The sequence below is a fragment of the Babylonia areolata genome, chromosome 3 (genome assembly GCF_041734735.1).
Source record: "Babylonia areolata isolate BAREFJ2019XMU chromosome 3, ASM4173473v1, whole genome shotgun sequence".
NCBI classification, from domain to species: Eukaryota; Metazoa; Mollusca; class Gastropoda; order Neogastropoda; family Buccinidae; genus Babylonia; species Babylonia areolata.
Window position 1 is genome coordinate 9,814,663 of NC_134878.1, and position 6,188 is coordinate 9,820,850.

Consider the following 6,188-nt stretch of genomic DNA (forward strand, 5'->3'; position numbering starts at 1 on the left):
AGTCACTAAACTAACATGCTTTCAACTTTCTTTATTGAACCATTTTTATTTTTACATTGAAAAGGCCACTCCCTCTTAAGTTAAGTGGTAGCAAGTGAATCTGAATTTTAGTACAATAACGTCCGGTAAAATGGACGAAAACCATTGAAAATGGGTCACATCCACTGATGGTAGTAGACCTACTATTCAAACTAGTTATGCATGAAAAATTGCAGATCCTGGCGTTTGGAAAGAGAACACTTACTGACGACATCCCCAATGTTGATGCAAACGCAGTTCACAGACCAGCAGGTCTCAGCAATTGGCATGTAATGCTCCAAGGCAATCGAGTTGTACTTTGACCGAGGACTTTTTGTCTTCCCACCACCACCCACCCTTGGCGTACACACGCTGAGGAAAGCACGTGTTCCAACTTGTACGTGTGCGCTTGCACGCGAGGTCGTGTTTGTGTGGATGGGCGTGTCCGTGTGTGTGTTGGTTTGAGACAGTGGGGAAAGACCAAGAGGGATCGGTGTGTGTGTGTGTTGGGGGAAGGGGAGGGGAGTAGATTCGCGAGGAGGAAAGTACATGCAACTCAGTGCGTCAGGTGCAAAAGTGCTCACGTACGTGCGTGTGAATGTGCCTAAGTATTTCATATATGGCAGTTCAATGTCCTACCTTTTGTGTTTCAGTTTTCTTCCTTTCGTCTGTTATTCGTTTCTTTATTCATTCTGCAAAGGGTTTGCGATTGAAAAAAAAAAAAAAACCCTGTTCATAGTTTGAACCAGAACTTGGAATTACTATTATAGTTCGAAAGAGCGCAACAGCCGGGCTGTGTGTGTATGTGAAGAGGAGAGATAGTGTGTGTGTGTGTGTGTGTGTGTGTGTGTGAGGAGTGTGTGTGTGTGTGTGAGGGGGAGAGAGAGAGAGTGTGTGTGTGTGTGTAGTTTATGTGTCCCTGTGGTGTTACTGTGTGTGTGTGTGTGTGAGAGAGAGAGAAGGGGAGGGGGCAGGAAGGGGGGGTGTAATCGGTTAACGTCAGTGGATGGGAGGAAGGAGGGAGCGGAATATTTAGCCAAGTTCGTAAAGTGACAGGATGTGTACACAATCAAAATACGCATAACAATGTTCGAGTCCATCCACGCACAGCGATCCAGTGCGTGTTCCAGGTGGGTGAAATTAATGTCACTCCGTGAACCCCACTTCCACACGTTGGGTTTTTTTTGTTGGTTTTTTTTTTGTTTTGTTTTTTGTTTTAAACACGCTGCTATCACACTGCTGTGGTGTCAGCCGGTGTGTATACAATTGTGCTGAAATAAGTTACTGACAACATATATCATGTGTGGAACAGAAAGGCGCGCCCGCCAAGTTTGTGTGTGCGCGCTGGCGCGTCGCCAGCCCAGTGATATGCGGGGTGGACGGTCAACGGAGGGGTGTATTACGGTAGGGGAGACGGAGATTTCGACAGTTCCGTCCAAACAGCCCTAGTACTGTTTCAAGCTGTAGATCGATCGGCAAGATCGATAAAACAGATCAGGTTGCCATCAGTTGACAATTGCATGGTTTGTCATAATACAACCCCTCTCCTGCGTATCCAGCGAAGTTGATACTGCGTTCATTTTAAACTTTTTCGGGTGTTTTTTCGAAATTTGTGTGTGTGTTATTTTCTTTTTTTTTTCTTTTTTTTTTATAATCAACTGACTGTGATATGGGGATGGATGGCGGGAATACACTGCACGGCCACTACTGAAGCTAGTGTTCATGTCAGTCGACCTAAAAGAAAAAAGAGGGGTGGGGGGTGTTGGGAGGGGGAGGTTGGGGGGGGGGGGGCGGGGTTGTGGGTTACTGGGTTACTTTTTGCATGAGCAGATACGGCGTGGCTGGGCTTTCCACTGGTTGGCAATTAACTGACTGTTGTTGTTTTTGTTGTTTTAAACGTTGCATAAATAAGTGACTGCACTGGCATTGTCAGTTCTGCTATGACCGAGACGCGACTCGGATCAGCACTGTCCCGCGTTCAAGCCCAACTTCAGCCGGTAGATCGTTCACGAACTCAAGTTTCCGTCAGTCTGTATGACTGAGGGTCCAGCCTGGGGACGTTCAAATCAATCCCAGCTGCAGCTGGTACCTACTAGTATTGTATAACTGCATGGTTCCCGATCAGTTGAAGTGACACGAGCCAAATGTATTCCGTCAGTGCTGACAAATGGATTGCTATTCGCATCCGTCGTCAGTGAAAGAAATAGGACACGTATATACCCGGTTACCTACGTTGACAGAGTCCCTCTCTCTCTATGATGTGTGTGTGTGTGTGTTGTGTGCGTGTGTGAGGTATGTGTGTGTGTGTGTGTGTGTGTGTTTAGACGTGACTGTGCCTGAGTAAACTTTACAGCTAGCTAGGACTTAAGTGAAACCGCCGTGGCGACTCAGTCGGATATGCTGCGAAGATGACGGATCTCTGAAGGCACTAAATAGGTATACAGTAGAAGTATCAGTAATGCTAATACCAATAATTAGGTCTAGTAATACTAATACAAATAATGATAGTAATATTACAAAGCTTGCTAACAAAACACTGTATATTAAAGTGATTGTTATAATTTCTTTGCGTTTCACTGATTTGTAGACAACCTATAGCAACAGAAAGGGTGCAAAGCCGAAGAGCGAGCAACTAAATTATTACGCAAATCTATGACTCGAGCTACCAACAGAGAATTACATGATTAAATTTGCATTCACTAAAGGGGTAGAAGGTTAAAGAGGCGATTAAACAGACTGAAACCTACAAGATATAATTAAACTGCTTTAATGGTGTTAATGTAAATATTTTTAGAATGTCAGATTAGGAAAGTACAAGAAAATGATGAAAATTTGAAAGGAGTACTGGAACTTGAATACCAACCTATGGCAAAAATCATTAGCTAATAGAATTGCACTAATATGGAAGGCACTACCAACTGAAACTAAACTTGCATGGACTGACTAATGTGTTCAATCTTGACATGAAAACTAGGGGTTTTTGTTTTTTTGGGGTTTTTTTGTTTTTGTTTTGTTTGTTTTTTGTTGTTGTTTTTTGTTTGTTTTACTTTGACTTAAGGATGAATTACAGTGAATGAATGAGGCAGCGAAATAGCGTTTGCGTGCAGTATTCCACAAATAAGGAAAAAGAGACATTGAAGGGGACATAAAAAATAAGGCCGTGAGGCCTGGGCAGACAATATGCCAGTCCCTACACGACAGCAACTACTACTGCAACTACTGACTACTGCTATCTCAGTTTTATCACTTACTGTACGGACGAAGAAGTTCATTAAGGTCGGTCTCTGAACATTGGCACAAATGAACTTTGCCTCAATTTCCGTTCGACAGATAATGAGAAGCGACGCCGAAGAATGGCGTAAGTGAAGTGAATAAGTAGGCCTTTAACCAGATAAACAAAACCGGCAATCTGCGGAAAGGCTTGCGGGAGATTCGTGACACGCCGGAATAATCAATTCACGGTGATAAGTCAACTTGAGGCTGACTTTCACATTTTGTGGACAGTTTCAGATTCTGAGTTTCAAGTTGTAATACAATTTCAGATAGGGGAACCATTGCATTTTATCCCCAAAACTAAGCTTGTCCCTAAATGCACGAAATCAACTGGCTTCAGTTACACGAAAGCCATGGTTTCGCTGCAACTGATGTTTCCTGCGCCGAATCACACGTCTAAGTGTAGTTAATCGTTTCGAACAGTATTCTTCGAACTAATACTTGTGTCAGAGGGAAGAGGGGGTATTGTAACGGCAGACTGCCAACAGGAATTCAAACCATCATGCACCTCAGTATAATTTTAATTGGCCTGATCGACCAACTAACCCGACATTTAAAAGAGCCGCACTACTTGTTGTACAGGGCTACTGCTTCTGGAAAGCTAAAGTGTGTTTGTTGGGTTTGTGTGTGTGTGTGTGTGTGTGTGTGTGTGTGTATTTTGTTGTTGTTTTTTTTCTTTTTCTTCTTAATTTTAATTAGATACCGTGCTTTCAGTTTATGCACTAAGTGCTAACAGTACAATTTTGTGTCAATATCGAAACGGATTGCTTTTTCAATATTCTCCCGTGTTAAAAATGTTCGCGTTCTGTCGGAAAATTATTTCAGGAAGACAGCTAAAGGTCCCCATGACCTTTTGTCGGGGTCACCGGCCATGTTTCTAAGCGTTTGGCTGAGGAAAGCGGGAGCCATATCCTCTCCTTCCGCCGTTTTAACTCCCCCTCAACCGAAGTTAGATACTGAGGTGACCGTGGCTGAGGAAAATTTGGAGTAACTTGAACCGCGTCTTACACCATGCCGAAACGGGTCCTGGAAGTCTGATCACTGCGGAACACTGGATCAGAAGTCCAACGACTTACCGACGGATTATTTTATGTCTTAAAGCATGCCCAACTGTTCCTTGTCAGTGAATTATGTTTTTCAGTGTCTATAATGCCACTGACAACACCAACAATATTCACAATACAGTATATATGATTAGGCCTACCTAACACAATCAATGTAAACTCGTAAAATGAGTGCAGAAGAAAAAAATCTTCAAAACAACAAAGTCCAGGCTATGCCTACCTTGTTACCTTTTTTTTTTTCTCGAGAGTATGGCGCACAAAGTACCTTGCACTCTCGCCGACATTGACCTCGCACTGATCGGTTTGAACACGACTACATACGCGCATCGGCACGTCTCGCTGACGTCGACTGAGTTCACTTCGACCACGCTACGTTTGGCACGCTGTGCACGTGCAATAAACAGGCACGACCCAAGCGTCACGTATTGGGAAACCGAAAATTACCGGTGTAACGTCCTAAATTGTCCCCCACCCCCTCTTCCGTAAGTCTCCCGTGGGACGAATCAGTGTCCCAAATCACCTCCCCTGGCAGACCAGTTTAAATCATCCCCCGGATGATTAAGGCTGCTTTTTCCACGCAAACTTTTATTTCAGTAAAAGTTTTATGAAAGTGTGAACTAAACAACCTGGTACGATGGAAATAAAATTTGTAATTAAATATGAATGGAAGTGGTTTTAAAACAAACACACACACTTTAGGATCCTAGTTCTCTCTTCTTTGACTTTTATTGTTTTTTTGTTTGTTTTTTGGGAAATGCAGGTGCATCGTGTTCAATGTCTCCAGTTGTTTTGAGTTGGTGAGATCCCCTGTTAATGTGGGTTCAGTTCAGTATTTCAAGGGAAACAAGACAGGCAAATGCCTTGAGTTTTTATATTAACACAGTGGAGAAGAAGAAAAAAGCACTTCATATGAAAGGATGGGGCGGGGTGATGATTTAGGGTATTACACTGGCTGACTGAAATAAAACTATTTGTCTCTGTCATTCTTTATGTGTGTCTCACCCAGTTGAATAATTTGCTTCTTGTGCTTTATTGATTTTATTATTTTTCTGTTTAGATACTGAGGGCAAGATGTACTTTTTTTTTTTTTTTTTCAAATGTTGTACAAAATAAATGTTTAATAAAAAAATAAAAAAATAAAACTTGTTTACGAACAATACAATTATTTTCCTCCAGTGACAGAAGCAGTTTTCAATCAGCATTCTCTCCCTCCCCTTCTCCCAGTGTGTGAACAAAAGCATCAACATTTGTGAAACAGATTAAAAAAAAAACATAAAAAAAACAAAAAAACACCCAGATACTGATTTTACCTGAACACAACCTCTCTGAGCTGCTCCAAACACATGTTGATGAACCGAACAATATTTTCCCATTATAAAAAAAATTCAAATAAAAATAGAGAGATCTACATGCAGTTTTGTTCGTTCGTTCCGTCAAGTACGTGCTTCCACACAAGTACTCCCTCCCTCAACTACCACCTCCCTCCACAAATACAAATGCGCGCACATGCTGCTTCAAACATACACAGTAACCCATACACAAATACGAGCAGGACTACTGCCCAAATATACACACAGACCATGGCCCCCGTAAAAGTTAAAGATCATGCCTGAACACCCATTTTAACTGATTGGTTGATTGATATGGATACTTATACAGCACCTATCCTCAGTCGGAGACCAAGCTCTAAGTGATTTACAAACACAGGGTCATTTGCACAACAGGCTGCCTACCTGGGTAGAGCCGACTGACAGCTGCCATTGGGTGCTCATCATTCGTTTCCTGTGTCATTCAGATTTCAGGCACACACATAGACACACTCAGACAGACATG